The following is a 21,477-nucleotide window of genomic DNA, read 5'->3' as shown; positions in this document are numbered from 1 at the left end:
TTGTTTGACAAATTTCTTCTATATATCTGGCACATTCCCAAACGTTACTATTAGATGTTAAAAAAATAAAAATAATAATAAAAATAATGGAAGTCTATTCTCAGTATATAATAATAATAATTATTATTATTATTATCATTATTATTATTATTATTATTATTATTATTAATATAATTATATACTGAGAATAGACTTCCATTTTTTTGCTTTTTTTTTACATCTAAACATAAAGCTTGGGAATGTGGCAGTTATATATTATTATTATTATTATTATTATATATTAATAAACCAGTAGTTGTTACTTATGGTCTGCAAACCATACAACTAAAGTTCTCCCCCCTCTTTATCCCTTCTATAGTATACCAGCTTGGCTCATATGTAAAAAAAAAAAAAATCTATTATAGAGAAATATACAAATTAAGCAACCCTTATTATAAATGCTTATCTTAAGAGCTCATTCACATTGGCGGCTGATGGGGGGTAATAGCAGGAGGTTGAACTGAGGAGGTTTTACTGCCCCGCCCCCCCAACTGGAATTTTAAACAAGGACATGCAGCTGCTGCTCAGGGCTGAACACATGGCATGGCAAAAATGAACCCCCTGTTGTATTTGTACCACCGTCGATCGTAACCCAAATAGGGCTGCACTGCCCCCGCACCCTGGTTGTAGGCTTGGGTTAAAACCGATGGTCAGGAGGTGACATACCACCTCCTACACTGTCTGTCAAATGCCCTCTGAAAAACGATCCACCGCAAACCGCTTTTCAAAAAGGGCAAAAAATGGTGCCACACATCTGAACAAGCCCTTAAATCGGAGCCTTAGCTTTAAAAAAAATAAAAATGCTGGTAGGAAGGCTTATATTGCAGAAGAGACTTTGGGCATCATGTGCAAGAAGTTGCCTTTGCAGCATGGGGGGGGGGGGGGGGTCAGAAAAGCAGCTCAACTGAGTTTCACCACCCATTAGAAGTGGTGGCTGCATTGGTTTTCTCTTTTTAAGCTCTTTTTCCCTCTGTTCTTACCTGGTGATCTGGCCAGTAACGCGCTGTACTTGTATTAGAGTGCCCCCACTCTGGATGAAGGAGCACAGGGGGCACCTTTCCAAAGGGAGGGGAGTACTAGATATATTAGCAGATTAAGATACACTAACAAATTAAAGCCAAACTTCAGCATATTGCATAAGGGTTTTACATAAATAAATAAAAAAGCGGACCATCGTAAGCACCCCTGTCAGTGGTAACTGGTTTGTTTTAGGGTTGCATCAATACCGTTTTTTTTATCGGCGCACAAGAGTACCGATAGTTTAGGGAAAATGCTCGCCAATATCGTGTACCGATTTTTTTTTCTGTAATTTGTATCAATACAAAAAAATTGGCACAAATTACACTGCAAAGTTGAACAGTAATGCTGTGCGATTCCTGCATAAATCGCATGTGATGTCCCCCACTGATCCTGTGTGTGTGTAAATAAAGCGGAAAGTTAGATAATTAGCAGTTTAAAAAATGTTAGCACTCACCGTACATATCTGCCTATATGCAAAATCATTTCCATAGGTGTCCAGGTCCGCCGATGATAGCAAATAAGGGCTGCTGGAGATGCTCACAGGGGTGGAGGACAAGTGGGCATATCTCCCAACTTTTTGAGATGGGAATGAGGGACACCTACTAGAAAACGTATGTAGGCATAGGACACGCCCCCAGCCACACCACTTAAAGGGGAAATAACCCCCAAAAAGGTTAATTGAATCCACAATTCCTTTTTTTTTTTTTTACCACTACTATTCCTTTATATTGGCTTTCAAAATTAAAAAATTATAGAATTTGGATGAAAGGTTTAGCACTCGGAAACACTTTTTGAAAGATAAAAAGTGCATTTTATATACAACTATATGAATCAGACCAAAATGAGGGACAAATGAGGAGGAAAGAGGGACAGAGGGACATTGCTCCAATTCATGGACAGTTGGGAGCTATGCCTGTAGGTATAGAGCTGAAGTGATGTCAGGTTGTGGGGGGCGGGGCCACCTCTACATCTCCTCCAGCCCTGTGAGCACCTCCAGCGGCTGTGATTTTCTATCATCGGCTGACCGGGACACCTATGGGGATTTGTTTGCATGTGGCCAGATATGTACTGTGAGTTCTAAAAAAAAATTTAAGACTGCCCACTAAATGGCATTTTTCTCTTTCTATACACACACACAGGAGCAGTGGAGGAAATCGCATGCAATTCGGGCAGGAATCCCACTACATTCCTGTTCAAATTGCATGCAATTCTTTTCTTGTGCGATTTGCGGCCATTAATTTTGTATTGACGCAAATTGCACCGCGATGCATCGGGAGCATTTTGACAAGCTACCAACACTCGTGAAAAAGCTTGGTTTTGGCATTAATACCGGGATCAGTGCATCCCTAGTTTATTTAATTCCTGTAACTGCTACATCTGCAGGACAGCTTGTTCATTTGAAAAAAAAAAAACAGACTTACTGGCGAGATCACCAAGTAAACATTAAGGGAAGAAAACCCTAAAAAGAAAACGAATGCAGCCATCACATCTAAGAATTGGTAAGCTGAAATATAATAAATGTTTGCTTTTGGGTTTAATACGGCTTTAAGATTTACTGGTCCTTTAATGTTAATAAAAAACCCTGTTTAATCCATCAGAGCCATAATATGCAATTAGGGGAAGATTAATGAAGCACAAGAAAAGGAAACACAGCTCCCCATTCTCGTTTGGGAACGGCTGATATTTTTATCTTGTGATTTATTGCTGCGTCAGTTTCTAATTTTCTGCATTACTTTAACACTTTCAAAGTGATAACTGGGCACAGCCACCGCTGAGCAATGAGAAACGCGGCAGGGCGGCGAGCGGCCCAGGAGACCAGAGAAGACCCTCGCAACGTTCACAAGCCTTCCACACCTAGATTCACATTGTCAGTTTATTACATGTACAGAACTCGGGGTAGTCAGGACTCTTACGTATGGTTCTGTCCACATAGAAATGATGTACACTATATTACCAAAAGTATTGGGACACCTGCTTTTACACACACATGAACTTTAATGACATCCCAGTCTTGGTCCGTAGGGTTCAATATTGAGTTGGCCCACCCTTTACAGCTATAAAAGCTTCAACTCTTCTGGGAAGGACGTCCACAAGGTTTAGGAGTGTGTCTATGGGAATGTTTGACCATTCTTCCAGAAGCGCAAGGCCTGGCTCACAGTCTCCGCTCTAATTCACCCCAAAGCATTCTATTGAGTTGAGGTCAGGACTCTGTGCAGGCCAGGCAAGTTCCTCCACCCCTAGCTCGCTCATCCATGTCTTTATGGACCTTGCTTTGTGCACTGGTGCGCAGTCATGTTGGAACAGGAAGGGGCCATCCCTAAACTGTTTCCACAAATTTGGGAGCATGAAATTGTCCAAAATGTCTTGGTATGCTGACGCCTTAAGAGTTCCCTTCACTGGAACTAAGGGGCCAAGCCCAACCCCTGAAAAACAACCTTCACACCATAATCCCCCCTCCACCAAAAGATTTGGACCAGTGCACAAAGCAAGGTTCATAAAGACATGGATGAGCGAGTTTGGGGTGAAGGAACTTGACTGGCCAGCAACCGATAGAACACCTTTGGGATGAATTAGAGCGGAGACTGTGAGCCAGGTATTCTCATCCAACATCAGTTCCTGACCACACAAATTCGCTTTTAGAACATTCCCATGTTTAGAACAACGTGCACATGTGTGGGAGTGACTTTATCAGCCCCTGGCCACCCATGTAGCCGGAGGCTGCAAACCCGGAAGGAAGACTGGGGGAAGATGTCAGCCCTCTCAGCGTTGACAGCTCAATGCTGGAGTGCTTCATTCTAAGGTAAGTTTCTCATAATGTGCTAGTATGTGATGTATATTCACAGATCATGACATTGACTTGTAGGGAATTTTTTATTTATTTTTTTACTACTGTTTGAACATGCACTACAGAAAGAGATGAAGGCTCCATTCACACTGCTGCGACGTGGTATCTGTCTTGTGAGACCCTAATGCCTTGTACACACGGTCAGACATTCTGACCACAAAATCTGTCTGATTTTTTCTGACGGATTTTGCCCGAAACTGGTGTTGCATACACGCGGTCGGACAAAGTTGACAGAATATCCGATCGTTCTGAACGAGGTGACATTCGTTGCGTACGACAGGACTACGTAGAGGCCAGTAGCCAATAACTTTGGTCTCATAATTTATTCTGAGCATGCGTGGCACTTTGTCCATCGGAATTCTCTACACACGATCGAAAAAAGTCAGATCGGATTTCTTTGTCGGAAAATTTTAGATCCTGCTCTCAAAATTTTTACCGTTGGAATTTCCGACGGAGAAAGTCCGATAGAGCCCACACACGATCTGATTTTTCCGACAATATAATCCGATCGGACCTTTTCCGTCTGGATTTCCGACCATGTGTACAGGGCATAACCCTTTCACACTGGGGCAGGCGGTTTTTAGCATCGCTTTACCGTCGGATTTGCGGGAACTATTCGGCTGCTAGCGGGGTGGTTTTACCCCCCGCTAGCACCCGACAAAGGGTTAAAAACCACCACAAAGCGTGTCTGCAGAGGAGCTTTGCCGGCGGTATAGCCGCGCTGCCCCATTGATTTCAATGGGTAGGAGCGGTGGAGGAGTGGCATATACACACCATATACTCAACGACTTTATAAATAAATAAAAACATTTCATAAACAAACAAAAATATTGATTTTTGACAAACAGAAGTGCAACTTAAAATAGAAAAAAAACTGTAAGCTCTAATGGCTGTAATGCCATTGTACATGTTACCTGGATTTATTACTAACATTAAATATTAAGAAAAAAAAAATAAGAAAATCTTTTTTCTTATTTTTTTTTCTTTCAGCAGCTTAGTAGATGCCCCCTACTTACCGTATTCCTATGTGGTAGTGCAATACATGTTTAAATTTTAATGTTCTATTATTATAGGCTGGGGATGGGATTGTAATGCCAATTTAGAAAAGGCCAGCAGAGCAGTGTTAAAGTGATATTAAAAGCAATAACTTTAACCACTTCAGCCCCAGAAGATTTGGCTGCTCAATGACCGGGCCATTTTTTCGGCACTGCGTCGCTTTAATTGACAATTTGGGCAGAGCGTGCGGCGTTGTACCCAAACAAAATTTTTTTTCCCACAAATAGAGCTTTCTTTTGGTGGTATTTGATCACCTCTGCGGTTTTTATTTTTTGCACTATAAAGAAAAGAGGAGCAACAATTTAAATAAAAAACACAATGGGGGTTATTTACTAAAGGAAACTCCACTTTGCACTGAACGTGCATTTGGAAGCGCAGTTGCTGTAGATCCGAGGGGGGCATGCAAGGAAAATAAAAAACAGCATTTTAGCTTTCACATGATTGGATGATAAAACCAGCAGAGCTTCCACTAATTTTAGATCTACCCCTCAGATTTAGAGCGACTGCACTTCCAAGTGAACTTGCTGTGCAAAGTGGATTTGCCTTTCGTAAAAAAAAAAACAATATCTTTTACGTTTAGCTATAATAAATTCCCCACATTTCCTTAGTTTAAGCCGATATGTATTCTTCTACATATTTTTGGTAAAAAAAATTGCAATAAGTGTATATTGATTGTTTTCGCAAAAGTTATAGCGTCTACAAAATATGGGATAGATTTATGGAATTTTTATTATTATTATGTATTCATTTTACTAGTAATGACGGCGATCTGCGATTTTTTTTATCGGGACTGCGACATTATGGCGAACACTTTGTGAAAATAAATATTGACAGGGAAAAGGGGAAGTAAGGAAGAAAAATAAAAAAAGGAATAAAAGAACCTTCACATAAAAGACCTCAGAAGAAAAAATGTGGGTTCAGTTGGACTTTTTAGGCATAAAGAAAGTTGTAAACACAACCAGTATATTCAAAAAGAATTATTTCTATTTATTTTTAAAAAAAGACAATTTTTTAACCACTTGAGATCCGCGCTATTGCCAAATGACGGCATTGGCGCGGATCTACTTTTCCGGGACTACGTCTATTGACGTCGTCACAGTTACGAGCGGCCTGCGCGCCCCCTGAGGGGCGCGCGCGGCGCGCTCTGTGATCGGCGAGTCCATGAGACTCGCCTGATCACCGATCCGTGCAAGGGGTCGATCCCGACCCCTTATCACGTGATCAGCTGATCATGTGACAGAACGGAGCCGGTAATCGGCTATTATTCCTCCTCGCGCTGACAGCGCGAGGAGAGAAAAAAAAAGCCGATCACCGGCGGCCGTGATCGGGACATCAGTCCCGATCACGGCCAGCAGTACAGCTGACCACCTGCCCCCTGCCAGTGCCCACCTGCCCACCGCAGTGCCATCCTGAATGAAAGTAAGTGCCACCCAGCAGTGCCCATAGTGCCCACAGCGCCACCCACAGTGCCACCCACAATGCCACCCACAGTGCCATCCAGCAGTGCCACCAACAGTGCCACCCACAGTGCCCACAATCTGCCGCAAAGGTGCTGCACCCCAGTGCCGCCCATCAGTGCCCAGCAGTGCCGCCCATCAGTGCCCAGCAGTGCCACCTATCAGAGCCACCTATCAGTGCCACCTATCAGTGCCCATAAGTCCCATCTATCAGTGGTACCTATCAGTGCCCATCCATGCCACCCATCCGTGCCACTTATCCGTGCCACCCATCCATGCCATCTTATCTGTGCCCATCTTTGCCCATCAGTGCCGCCTTATCTGTGCCGATCGGTGCCGCCTTATCTGTGCCTATTAGTGCCGCCTTAACTATGCCTATCAGTGCCCACCAGTGCAGCCTATCAGTGCCCACCAATGCAGCCCATCAGTGCCCACCAATGCAGCCATCAGTGCCGCCTAATCAGCGCACTTCAATGAAGGAGAAAAATGACCCGTTTGCAAAATTGTATAACAAACTATTAAAACATGATTTTTTTTTTTTTTTTTTTTTGCATCTTTTTTTGTTTGTTTAGCAAAAAATAAAACTCCGAGCTGTAACTAAATACCACCAAAAGAAAGCTCTATTTGTGGGAAAAAAATGATAAAAATTTCATTTGGGTACAGTGTTGTATGACCGCGCAATTGTCATTCAAAGTGCATCAGCGCTGAAAGCTGAAAATTGGTCTGGGACTGAGGGGGGTTTAAGTGCCCAGTAAGCAAGTGGTTAAAAAGAACAGGGAAAAGTTCAATTTCCTTTTTACACAAAAAAAAAAAAAAAAAGGAAAATGTTTCCTCCTTAAAACTACACATTTAGGACCTAATTGACATCCTATCAAACATAGTAAAATCCATTTCAAATTTCCAAAAGGGGAAAGAGAAAAACAAAATATATATCTATACAAATGTAGGATCAAGGATATCAATCATACAGTCAACGATTACATATATTTTTGGTGCTCTACATGTTTCGCGTCTACGATGACACTTCTTCACGCGAAACATGTAGAGCACCAAAAATATATGTAATCGTTGACTGTATGATTGATATCCTTGATCCTACATTTGTATAGATATATATTTTGTTTTTCTCTTTCCCCTTTTGGAAATTTGAAATGGATTTTACTATGTTTGATAGGATGTCAATTAGGTCCTAAATGTGTAGTTTTAAGGAGGAAACATTTTCCTTTTTTTTTTTTTTTTGTGTAAAAAGGAAATTGAACTTTTCCCTGTTCTTTTTAAAAAATTGTCTTTTTTTAAAAATAAATAGAAATAATTCTTTTTGAATATACTGGTTGTGTTTACAACTTTCTTTATGCCTAAAAAGTCCAACTGAACCCACATTTTTTCTTCTGAGGTCTTTTATGTGAAGGTTCTTTTATTCCTTTTTTTATTTTTCTTCCTTACTTCCCCTTTTCCCTGTCAATATTTATTTTCACAAAGTGATAACTAGGACGCGGCATTTTGTTTATCAGTGTATCCACAGATACCACCCTGTGATAGATACACACTTGTTCAATTTTAAAAAAATAAATTATGGCGAACACATCGGACACTTTTGACACATTTTTGAAACCATTGACAATTAAACAGCAATCAATGCTATAAAAATGCACTGATTACTGTATAAATGTTACCGGCCGGTAAGGGGTTAACGCTAGAGGCGATCAAAGGGTTAACTGTGTTCCCTATGTGTGTTTCTAACTGTGGGGGGGGGGGGGGTATGGGACTGCCTAGGAGGAGAGAGAGAGATCAGTGTTAATACTTTGTATGAACACATGATCTGTCCCCTCTCCCCTGAAAGAACTTCTCGCTTTGTCACGAGTGATTGTGGGAGCCTTGCACTCATCATACCCGCTGGGCACTCTCATCAGCCCTGAGCACATGCCGCGGGCGCATGCCCATGCCCCTAGTGGCCAAAAGGCAAAGCGGCGTAAGGTAACCTTGTTTCGCCCAGCCATGCCATTAAAACTACAGCGGCTGGTCGGCAAGCGGTTAAAACAAAAATAACAAAAACAAACATACGCTATGTGCGGTGGTTTTGCACTGAGCAGCCTTGATCCTCCAGTTCTGTGGTCCCTCACTGGCGCTCTTGGCCCCTCTATCCTGCCGAGTGCCTTCACAGCAAACAGCTTGCAATGGGGGCACCCAAGCAGGCATGCTCCTGAGCCGATGCTCCGTGTATCCATGCACACACAAAGCTGCGGCTCGGCCCCTTCTGTCTCCTCATTGGCTCACTGGCTGTGATTGACAGGAGCAGGCTCTGAGGCATCCATACACAATGCTAGAGAAAAATCAGGTAAGTATTGTGGGTGGAGGGGGGGGGGCTGAGGGGGTTGCTACACAGCCCCTTAAAATTTGACAGCAAATTTTGATTTTGTTTTAGTCATAGTCTTTTGACTAAAATGCCATTTTTCACAAGACCAGTGAATATGGCTATAGTTACCCCAAGAACTAGGTAACACCAGTTTTGGAGTAAACCAGAATAAGAACTGTTTATTTGAACAGGAATACAGGCTTTTATACACCACAGGAGGACATCCCCCCTCCTGATCATATTACCCTAACAATGCAAACTGTACACAGGAATATAATTACAACAACCGACATATACTATAAATATTACATTAATTAGCCATCTAGATGACTCAGATATCTAATTTCAGGTCAGACTTGTCGGCTCCAAGCTCAGAAGGTACAATACACATTAACATAAGTATAAACACAGAACACCTTCAGACAATAGCAAGAGACCTACTTTCAATAAACACATTATGGCAGGGAGCCCCAGACCGGTGGCTTGCTGATGACATCAACATGAGCTTTGAGTGCCAAGCTGACAGAGACCACCGTGGCCTTTTTAATAATGTGCTTTTGCATTACATAACAGAACATCTTTCTAAACTAGACATGTGCAGAGTAAAATATTTCGTTTCGGAATTTCGTTTTCGTCCGAAAGCTTAATTTATTTAGTTACTCCCGAAATTCGTTTTTATTTATTTCGTTTTTCGTTCAAAAATTGCATTCGTCCGAAAATCCACATGAATTACGGTCGAATCTGTCTTGGAAGGCTTATGGTGTCTGTCGAATGTATAAAGAAGATTCGACGGAGCTAACTATATAGCATACTTTAGAACCCTATTAAAGTCTATGGGACTCCAACGTTCAAAATCTAAAGTGCTAATTTTAAAGGCTAATTTGCAAGTTACTGTCCTAAAAAGTGTTTGGGGACCCGGGTCCTGCCCCAGGGGACATGTATCAATGCAAAAAAAAGTTTTAAAAACGGCCGTTTTTTCGGGAGCAGTGATTTTAATAATGATTAAAGTGAAACAATAAAAGTGTAATATTCCTTTAAATTTCGTAGGGGGGGTTGTCTATAGTATGCCTGTGAAGGGGCGCATGTTTCTGGGGCTTAGAACTGTCGCTGCACAAAGTGTCATTTATGCAGGAAAAAAAGTCCTTTAAAATCACTCGCAGCTATTATGAATTGTCGGCTCCCGTAATACAGAGAACACTCATTGAAAGTCATTGATAAAAAAATAAATAAATAAATAAATAAAAAAAAAAGCGTGCAGGTCCCCCAAATTGAATTACCAGGCCCTTCAGGTCTGGTATGGATATTAAGGGGAACCCTGCCTCAAATTTAAGAAAAAATTTGACGTGGGGTTCCCCCTAAATATCCATAACCAGACCCTTCAGGTCTGGTATGGATATTAAGGGGAACCCCGCGTCAAATTTAAAAAAAAATTGACGTGGGGTTCCCCCTAAAAATCCATACCAGACCCTTTATCCGAGCACGCAACCTGGCAGGCCGCAGGAAAAGAGGGGGGGACGAGAGAGCGGCCCCCCCTCCCTCCTGAACCATACCAGGCCACATGCCCTCAACATTGGGAGGATGCTTTGGGGGTCCGTGACCCCTCAAAGCACCTTGTCCCCATGTTGATGAGGAGAAGGGCCTCATCTCCACAACCCTGGCCGGTGGTTGTGGAGGTCTGCGGGCGGGGGGCTTATCAGAATCTGGAAGCCCCCTTTAACAAGGGGACCCCCAGATCCCGGCCCCCCCCCTGTTTGAAATGGTAAGGGGGTACAAAAGTACCCCTACCATTTCACAAAGAAAGTGTAAAAAAATGGTTAAATAAAACAAAGACACTTTTGAAAAATTCCTTTATTAAAAATAAAAAAATAAAAAAAAAAGATTCCAGCGGCGGTAATCCACTCTTGCTATCCAGCGACGGACGATCATCTCTCCCGCGATGTCATGTCATCCAGCGCAGCGAATCCTTCGTTCTTCTGTCTCCGCAGAGGAGACAATGCAGGGATTCCGGCTGGCTGACGTTTCTTAAATACGGAGGGCGGGGCCACCCGTCACCTGACCCCGCCCCCCTCTGACGCAAGGGGAAACCCGGGGTTCCCTGTGACGTATAGGTGACCCGCACCCCTCTGATGTAACACAGGCAGGTTTCCGTTACATCAGAGGGGGGCGGGGTCACCCATACGTCACGGGGAACCCCGGGTTTCCCCTTGCGTCAGAGGGGGGCGGGGTCAGGTGACGGGTGGCCCCGCCCTCCGTATTTAAGAAACGTCAACCAGCCGGAATCCCTGCATTGTCTCCTCTGCGGAGACAGAAGAACGAAGGATTCACTGCGCTGGATGACATGACATCGCGGGAGAGATGATCGTCCGTCGCTGGATAGCAAGAGTGGATTACCGCCGCTGGAATCTTTTTTTTTTATTTTTTTATTTTTAATAAAGGAATTTTTCAAAAGTGTCTTTGTTTTATTTAACCATTTTTTTACACTTTCTTTGTGAAATGGTAGGGGTACTTTTGTACCCCCTTACCATTTCAAACAGGGGGGGGGCCGGGATCTGGGGGTCCCCTTGTTAAAGGGGGCTTCCAGATTCTGATAAGCCCCCCGCCCGCAGACCTCCACAACCACCGGCCAGGGTTGTGGAGATGAGGCCCTTCTCCTCATCAACATGGGGACAAGGTGCTTTGAGGGGTCACGGACCCCCAAAGCATCCTCCCAATGTTGAGGGCATGTGGCCTGGTACGGTTCAGGAGGGAGGGGGGGCCGCTCTCTCGTCCCCCCCTCTTTTCCTGCGGCCTGCCAGGTTGCGTGCTCGGATAAAGGGTCTGGTATGGATTTTTAGGGGGAACCCCACGTCAATTTTTTTTTAAATTTGACGCGGGGTTCCCCTTAATATCCATACCAGACCTGAAGGGTCTGGTTATGGATATTTAGGGGGAACCCCACATCAAATTTTTTCTTAAATTTGAGGCAGGGTTCCCCTTAATATCCATACCAGACCTGAAGGGCCTGGTAATTCAATTTGGGGGACCCGCACGCTTTTTTTTTTATTTATTTATTTATTTATTTTTTTATCAATGACTTTCAATGAGTGTTCTCTGTATTACGGGAGCCGACAATTCATAATAGCTGCGAGTGATTTTAAAGGACTTTTTTTCCTGCATAAATGACACTTTGTGCAGCGACAGTTCTAAGCCCCAGAAACATGCGCCCCTTCACAGGCATACTATAGACAACCCCCCCCCTACGAAATTTAAAGGAATATTACACTTTTATTGTTTCACTTTAATCATTATTAAAATCACTGCTCCCGAAAAAACGGCCGTTTTTAAAACTTTTTTTTGCATTGATACATGTCCCCTGGGGCAGGACCCGGGTCCCCAAACACTTTTTAGGACAGTAACTTGCAGAATCTTTTCTCTCCGTCAAATCTTTTCTCTGTCGAATATTTTCTCTATATAATCTTGGACTAATAGAGGTAAGGTTAGGCACATTCGACCATAGGTTCTATAAACACGTTGTCAGAGTCATGTCGAATCTCCTATTCTATATCGAACTGTTGTAACAACGAAAACGAAAATAAAGCATTTATTTATGTCGGATCTTTCGTTTTTCGGATTTTGTGCTTTCGTTATCGTTTGTCAAAACGAAAACGAAAATAGCTGAAATTCGGACTAAAATGCATTCGGACGAAAACGAATGCACATGTCTATTCTAAACGCTTGTAGCTCCCTCAAATGCCAGGGCTTATAGTCGGTAGGCAAAAGCCTAGCATTCAGTCCAGCCAAAAGCCCCCAGGTAAGTCTATAACAGTGACATGATAGCATCACGCAAGTGCTGCAGATTTGTTGGCTGCACATCCATGATGCAAATCTCCTGTTCCACCACATCCCAAAGGTACTCTATTGGATTGAGATCTGGTGACTATGGAGGCCATTGGAGTACAGTGACCTCATTGTCATGCCACATTCAAAGTCACCTAAATCCCTTTTCTTCCCCATTCTGATGCTCTTTGAGTTGCTCCCATGTGATTGGCTGATTAGCTATTTGTGTTACCAAGCCATTGAAAAGGGATACCTAATAAAGTGGCGGGTGAGTGTACAGCGCATTTAAGATGAGTTTAAAAAGTGCTGCTAGTAAAGATGATAGTACAAGAATCTATACCAGTGATGGCGAACCTTGGCACCCCAGATGTTTTGGAACTATATTTCCCATGCAGTGTAGCTGAGCATCATGGGAAATGTAGTCTGAGGGGGTGCCAAGGTTCACCATCACTGATCTATACAATAGAAAGCCAAAGGATACGCCTGGAAATCGTTATTTATTTAACGTGGTGCAAATATGTGCAAAATTTTTCAATAACGCATCTTAATCTAATAGACGCGTTACTTGGTGTCCACGGTATCTAAGGGCTTGTTCACACTAGCAGTTGAGTGGTGTTTTTAAGCCCCCCAACTGCTCCCCCTTTAGCTACAGAGGCAGCAGCCAGGGGTGTACGTCACAGCTGCGATGCTTTGCTTTATGGCTGCAATGGAAATTATACTTCCTGCTGCCTTTGGAACACGCAGTACCTGCGAGAGCGACCCATTCAAGTGAATGTAATGTGCAATGTACTTGGTTGTGGTGCCCTAATGCAGGGTTAAAGGGGGTTAAATACCCTCTGAAGAGCGTTGTGAATGCAGATTGCTCTTGAGAGACTTATGCCCCGTACACTCGATCGGACATTCCAACAACAAAATCCATGGGATTTTTATCCGACGGATGTTGGCTCAAACGTGTCTTGCATACACACGGTCACACAAAGTTGGTCGTAAATTGCGAACCTCAAGAACGCGGTGACGTACAACACGTACGACGAGCCGAGAAAAGTGAAGTTCAATAGCCAGCGTGGCTCTTCTGCTTGATTCCGAGCATGCGTGGAACTTTGTGCGTCAGAATTGTGTACACAGGATCGGAATTTCTGACAACGGATTTTGTTGTCGGAAAATTTGAGAACCAGATCTCAAATTTTGTGCGACGGAAATTCTGAAGGAAAATGTCCGTTGTAGCCTACACACGGTCGGAATTTCCGACAAGTTCCCATCGAACATTTTCCGTCAGAAAATCCCGAGCCGGACTCAGGATCGCATCGCAGGATCCAGGAAGAGCTTACTTACCTTATCCCCAGGATCCTGCGATGTCTCCCTGCAGTGTGAGCGGCTCGTCCTACGCTCGATTCATCATGGAGTCGGGATCCGTTCCTTGCGAGCGGTGCGACGCACGGGGATGGAGAATGGCACCAAATTCAAAAAGTTTAACACACACAATACATACAGTACACAGTAATCTTACAGATTACATTAATGTATGAAATAATTTCACATCCCTTTTATCCCTAGTGGCTTGTCCAATGCCCTGCATGCAGTTTTATATTATATATATATATATATACTGTTCTTTCTGCCTGGAAACTGGAGATTGTCCATAGCAACCAAAACTGTCCCTTTACATCAAAAGTGGTTTTAGACCAGCTAGAAAACAGCGATAATAAATTAGAATCACTCACAGAATTGAGGGATAGCGATTTGTGGGGAGATCCGTCATCAAATACTGAAAAGTAATGACAGCGACAATTCTGCAACTGAGCAAATTTCTGTGTTTTTGATTTGATTACATTATTGAATCATTTTTATTATTGGTATATTATTATTTGGTATAATTATTTATAGTTATTTATTATATTATAATTTATGATTTCATTTTTCAAACTTTATCAATCATACCCGGGATGTCTGCTAGACTCAGATTTAAGAGAGTTATTCCTAAGAATTACAGGCCTACAATATAAAACGCCAAATTTCCATGCAAAATAATTGTACCTCTTTCAGCACCAAAAATCTGAAATAATCATACCTCCAGGGAGGTTAAACAAGTCCTTTCAGTCGACTTGGGAGATTTACTTGTACTCTGGTTGTAATACTAATACCTAAGCACGTGCCGGATGAAGTGTCCCCATGTGGTCTAGAAATGGTTAATTTCTATGTGATCATTTGATAAAGTACTGCATTGTCAGTGTGCTCATAACATACACTCGCTGGACACTTTATTAGGTACACCTGTTCAATTGCTTGGTATCACAAATTGCTAATCAGCCAATCACATGGAAGTAACTTTAGGCATCTAGACGTGGTGAAGACGAATTGCTGAAGTTCAAACCCAGCATCAGAATGGGGAAGAAAGGGGATTTAAGTGACTTTGACTGTGGCATGGTTGTTGGTGCCAGACGCGCTGGTCTGAGTATTTCAAGAACTGCTGATCTACTGGGATTTTCACACACAACCATCTCTAAGGTTTACAGACAATGGTACAAAAAAGAGAAAATATCCAGTGAGCAGCAGTTGTGTGGAGGAAAATGCCTTTTTGATGTCAGAGGACAGAGGGGAATGGGCAGACTGGTTCCAGATGATAGAAAGGCAACAGTAACTCAAATAACCACTCGCCACAACCAAGGTGTGCAGAATACCATCTCTAAACACACAACACATCGAACCTTGAAGCAGATGGGCTACAGCAGCAGAGGACCACACCAGGGGCCACACCTGTCAGCTAAGAACAGGAGACTGATGCCGCATACACACGATCGGAATTCCGGGCACAAAAAGACAGATGAGAGCTTTTCATCAGAAAATGCGACTGTGTGTATGCTCCATCAGAATTTAGCTGTCCGAATTTCCACCAGCCAAAAATTGATAGCGTGTTCTTAATTTTCCAGACGGAAAAACTTTCTATCGGTAATTCCGATTGTGTGTATGCAATTCCGACACTCCAAAAATCACGCATGCTCAGATTCAACTATGAGACGGAAGATATTGGCTACTGGCTATTGAACTTCCTTTTTCTAGTCACGTCGTAAGTGTTGTACGTCACTGCGTTATAAACGATTGGAATTTGATGTGACCGTGTGTAGGCAAGACAGCTTGAGCCGAATTCCGTCGGAATTCCATCAGGAAAACCATCAGAGCTTTTTCCGGCGAGAATTCCGATCGTGTGTATGCGGCATGAGGCTACGATAGACACAGGATCACCAAAATCGGACAATAGAAGATTGGAAAAATGTTGCCTGGTCTAAGGAGTCTGGATTTCAGCTGCGACATTCAGATGGTCGGGTCAGAATTTGAAGTAAACAACATGAAAGTATGCATCCATCCTGCCTTGTATCAGCGGTTCAGGCTGGTGGTGGTGTAATGGTGGGGGGGGGGGGATATTTTCTTGGCACACTTTGGGCCACTTAGTACCAATTGAGCATCGTTTAAACGCCACGGCCTACCTGAGTATTGTTGCTGACCATCTCCATCTCTTTATGACTACAGTGTCCCCATCTTCTGATGGCTCCTTCCAGCAGGATAATCCACCATGTCACAAAGCTCATCTCACCACTGGACAATGAGGTCCCTGTAGAACAATGGCCTCCATACTCACCACATCTCAATCCAATAGAGCACCTTTTGGATGTGGTGAAATGGGAGATTGGCATCATGGATATGCAGCCAACAAATTTGTAGCAACTGTGTGATGCTATCATGTCACCATGGACCAAAATATCTGAGAAATGTTTCCAACACCTTGTTGAATCTCTGCCATGGAGAATTAATACAGTTCTGAAGGCAAAAGGGGGTCCAACCCGGTACTAGCAAGGTGTAAATAATAAAGTGTCCGGTGAGTGTATATTATTCATGCTATCCATCATGACCAGTCAGAAGTCATGCAGCACCCTCCTAATTATATGGCTGATTTCAGTATAATGTGTGAAAGGAATATACTCCATGTCCACTAATACTAAAGCCCCATACACACCATCAGAAATTCTGCCAGCAAAAGTCAGATGTGAGCTTTTGGTCAGAAATTCTGACCGTGTGTACGCTCCATCAGACTTTTGCTGGCAGAATTCCAGCCAGCAAAAGATTGAGAGCAGGTTCTTTATTTTTCGTTCGGAAGAAGTTCCGATCGGAAATTCCGATCGTCTGTACAAATTCCGACACGCAATATTCCTACGCATGCTCAGAAACAATTTGACGCATGCTCGGAAACATCGAACTTCATTTTCTCGGCTCGTCATAGTGTTGTATGTCACGAAAGTTCAGACAACTTTTGTTTGACCGTGTGTATGCAAGCCAAGCTTGAGCAGAAATCATGCAAGTTTTTTTCCGAAGGAAAATCCACTCGTGTGTACGGGGCATTGGCCTGAGCCTCAAACTTAACCTAATCCTACCTCTAACATGAACCCAACCTTAGTCCTAACAGTCAACCTTCCCTTCAATGAGTCATTAACTGTTAGCCTGCACCCTATGACTTCCACTTGCTCAAACCCCTAAAGTAAGCTTTGAAACTTGTACTTAACAGCCTTAACCTCAATCATTAACCTCCTAACTCTTGATGACAACCTAGTCTTTAACCTCATCAATATTTCTTAAAAAAAAACCTTGGCAGCCACTTACTTGTCTTTCCTGGCATGTGAAGCATTATCACCAAATTCTAACAACAAAATCTACCAGTGAAGAGATCCATCACTTCAATATAGCTCGCCTTAAAACGAATGAGTCCTAGAGCTGCTCAGAAATTCTTTATTACCATCAAATGGTGTCCGTGGTTCCCTCCTATTACTCTTTTCAAACTTTTTAATTTGGTATTGAAAAGAATGAAAATAGGATTTCAATATAAGGGGGACATAATGCATTCATACAGGTACAAAGCTCAACAATATGTCAGTTCAAGGACACGTTAGCTTTACAATGTACAAAGACGAAAAGGAGGCACAAGGTCTTCAAAGCCTATTAAATCAAACAGGAGAACCAACAGTGGAACGATTACAAAAATATCCAGAATTGATGGATACGAAGTATAAAAGAAGGGGTTCCCTCGTATTCTAATCATCTAACCCAGGGGTGTCCACACTTTTTTCAAAGAGGGCCAGATTTGATGAAGTGAACATGTGTGAGAGCCGACCGTTTTGCGTGACATTCTTTGAACCATTAAAATGAAATGCAAATGAACTAATACACTGCCCAACAAGATTTATCTTGTCTTTGTGGCTGTGTGTGGTGAAGAGTCTAAGGATGAGCTCGGGAGTGGTATTTGGATATACCGTATTTATTAGCGTATAGCACGCACCTTCACTTTAAGAGGGAATTTTCAGGAAAAAACAAACATTTTAATAAAGACGTGTGAAGCAAAATAAGGGTCAGTGCCCAGAAATGCAGCCTAATCAGTGCCCATCTGCAGCCTCACTATTGCCATGAATGCAGCCTCACAATTGCCATGAATGCAGCCTCACCATTGCCATGAATGCAGTCTCTGAATACAGCCTCACAATTGCCATGAATGCAGCCTCACCATTGCCATGAATGCAGCCTCCCCATTTCCATGAATGTAGCCTTACCATTGCCATGAATGCAGCCTCGCCATTGCCATGAATACAGTTTCAGCATTGCCATGAATGCAGCCTTACCATTGCCATGAATGCAGCCTCACCATTGCCATGAATGCAGCCTCACCATTGCCATGAATGCAGTCTCTGAATGCAGCCTCACCATTCATTGCCATGAATGCAGCCTCTGAATGCAGCCTCACCATTGACATGAATGCAGCCTAACCATTGCTTTGAATGCAGGCTCACCATTGCCATGAATGCAGTCTCTGAATGCAGCCTCACCATTGTCATGAATGGTGTCTCTGAATTCAGCCTCACCATTGCCATGAATGCAGCCTCACTATTGCCATGAATGCAGCCTCACCATTGCCATGAATGCAGTCTCTGAATGCAGCCTCACCATTGTCATGAATGGTGTCTCTGAATGCAGCCTCACCATGTCCATGAATAAAGCCTCACCATTCCCATGAATGCAGCCTCTGAATGCAGCCTCACCATTGCAATGAATGCAACCTCTGAATGCAGCCTCACCATTGAAATGAATGCAGCCTCACCATTGCCATGAATGCAGCCTCACCATTGATATGAATGCAGCCTCACCATTGACATGAATGCAACCTCACCATTGCCATGAATGAAGCCTCACCATTCCCATAAATGCAGCCTCACCATTGCCATGAATGCAGACTCACCATTGACATGAATGCAGCCTCACCATTGCAATGAATGCAGCCTCTGAATTCAGCCTTACCATTGCCATGAATGCAGCCTCACCATTGCAATGATTGCAGCCTCTGAATGCAGCCTCACCAATGCCATGAATGCAGCCTCCCCTTTGCCATGAATTCAGCCTCTGAATGGAGCCTCACCATTGACATGAATGCAGCCTCACCATTGACATGAATGCAGCCTCACCATTGACATGAATCCAGCCTCACCATTGACATCAGTACAGCCTGATCCATTTCTTTGCATGCTAGACTCATATCAAAAATGAATAGGTTACTAAAGTACGAACATTCTTGTATGACAGAATAAAAAGCTTAAACGAAAATCAGAAGATCTGGTATTGTACAAGAAACATTTCCGTGTTTGTCCCTTCAGAAAATTTTAGACAAAAGCTGTGTACGAACGATCACATTATAGTGCAATCGCTTTGAAAGCTTTATTTTTTTTTTGTATGATTTTGTAATCGCGTGTACGGGCCTTAACAGTGCAAGCTAACGTGCCATGTGTTGCAGCGCCATCTATTTTAAATGGCACCCCAACTCATCTACAGAGTCCACCTGCTGACGATGTGCAGTGTGCCCATGCATGCATTACTAAAGCTTGTTAAGGTGTGAACGAGCCCACACCAAGACTGTTGGTATGAGGGAACATAACTGTTTATTCATAGGTCCACCTTAAAGAACTTCACTCAATACAAAAATGTAGGTTATGTCCACTTGATTGTTCTTTCTGTTACATGTGATGTTCAGAAGTGTCTGCATTGAAGTTTAAAACTAAGTTATTTGCATTGGTAACTACTGCAGAATTTGGATGTGTCCATCTAGGTCAGGGATCTCCAAACTATGGCCCAGAGAGGCATATTGTATATCCAATGTATGCAGATTTAGGATTAAAGTCAGCAGAGGGGCTGCCTATGGTTTATGCTTCAACCTCCCCAAACCCATACTGGGACTCTGATGGGGACCCTGATGTAAGAGTATTATACTGAGATCTGAATTAAGGGAAACTCTAATGCCCCGTATACACGAGAGGACTTAATTCCGACAGACCTCCAAAGGAGTTCCGCCGGAGTTCCGCCGGAGTTCCGACGGAGTTCTGGCGGACTTTTCGACCGAACGGACTTGGACACACACCATCACACCAAACTCCGACGGAGTCGAACGTGATGACGTACAACTGGATTCGAATAAGGAAGTTCATAGCCAGTAGCCAATGGCTGCCCTAGCGTCGGTTTTAGTCCGTCGGAGTAGCATACACACGAGCGGATTTTTCGAAGGGGACCGGGTCCGGCGGAGTTCCGTCGGGAAAATTTGAAGCATGCTTCATTTCTAAAGTCCGTCAGACTTTAGCGAAGCTAAAGTCCGTTGCAGCCCACACACGATCGGATAGTCTGACGGACTCAGTCCGTCGGACTTTGGATGTCGAAAAGTCCGCTCGTGTGTACGCGGCCTAATGGGGACCCTGACCTAAGCTGGGAGTCTAATTGGGATGATGATGTAAGTGGGGACTCTGATGGGGATTCTGAAGTAAAGGAGACTCTGATGGGGACCCCGATGTAAAAGGGAATCTATTGGGGACTCTGATGTAGTGGAGAGACTCTAATGGGGACTTTTTCGCGGCCACAAAATATTTGTAAAACGTACAATGTGGCCCTCATACAGAAAACTTTGGAGACCCCAGATGTGTCTAGATGGACACATCTCTAGCCTTCCTATTGTTTCGAACAATAGCAATTAGCACTTAAAATGCTCATGATCGCATCCGGTGGTCTCCAAACTGTGGCCCTTTGGCAGCCTTTATCTGACCCTGATGCCGCGTACACACAAGCGGACTTTTCGACGGACTAGGTCCGACGGTCTTCCCAATGGATTTTCGGCGGAGTTCCGACGGACTTTCCAAATGACCGGACTTGGCCACACACAATCACACCAAAGTCCAACAGATTCATACGTGATGACGTACAACCGGACTAGAATAAGGAAGTTCATAGCCAGCAGCCAATAGCTGCCCTAGCGTCGTTTTTTGTCTGGCGGAGTTCATGATACATGTTCTATTTCTAAAGTCTGTCAGATTTTTGGACAGCAAAGGTCCGATGGAGCCCACACACGACTGAATTGTCCAACGGATTCATTCCGTCGGACCTTTGCTGTCGAAAAGTCCGGTCGCGTGTACGCAGCTTTTAGAGCACTGTTCTTCCCGTTGACACCATTGATGGGGCACCATTCCTCCTACTGACACCAATGATGGGGCACCATTCCTCCTACTGTCACCAATAATGAGGCACCATTCCTCCTACTGTCACCAATGATGGGGCACCATTTCTCCTAGTAATACCAATGACGAGACACTATTCCTCCCAGTAATACCAATGATGGGGCACTGCTCCTTCCAGTGATATCAATGATAGGGCACTATTCCCCCCATTAATACCAATGATGTAACACTATTTCTCCCAGTAATACCAATGATGGGGCACTATTTCTCCCAGTAATACCCATGATGGGGCACTATTTATCCCAGTAATACCAGTGATGGGGCACTATTTATCCCAGTAATACCAGTGATGGGGCACTATTTCTC

At 43.4% G+C, this 21,477-nt stretch overlaps 1 protein-coding gene across 5 annotated transcripts in view; it reads left to right on the top strand.

The window, feature by feature from the left end:
• LRRC7 (leucine rich repeat containing 7) overlaps positions 1–21,477 on the top strand; it is a 525,647-nt gene that overhangs the window by 307,965 nt on the left and 196,205 nt on the right. The gene's annotated exons all lie outside the window — the stretch shown is intronic.

Source organism: Lithobates pipiens, unplaced genomic scaffold, assembly GCF_037356315.1.
Source record: "Lithobates pipiens isolate NorthernLeopardFrog02 unplaced genomic scaffold, aLitPip1_a1.2 Scaffold_23, whole genome shotgun sequence".
Lineage (NCBI taxonomy): Eukaryota > Metazoa > Chordata > Amphibia > Anura > Ranidae > Lithobates > Lithobates pipiens.
Note: the sequence above shows the minus strand (reverse complement) of the source record. Positions and strands in the feature narration are given on the sequence as shown.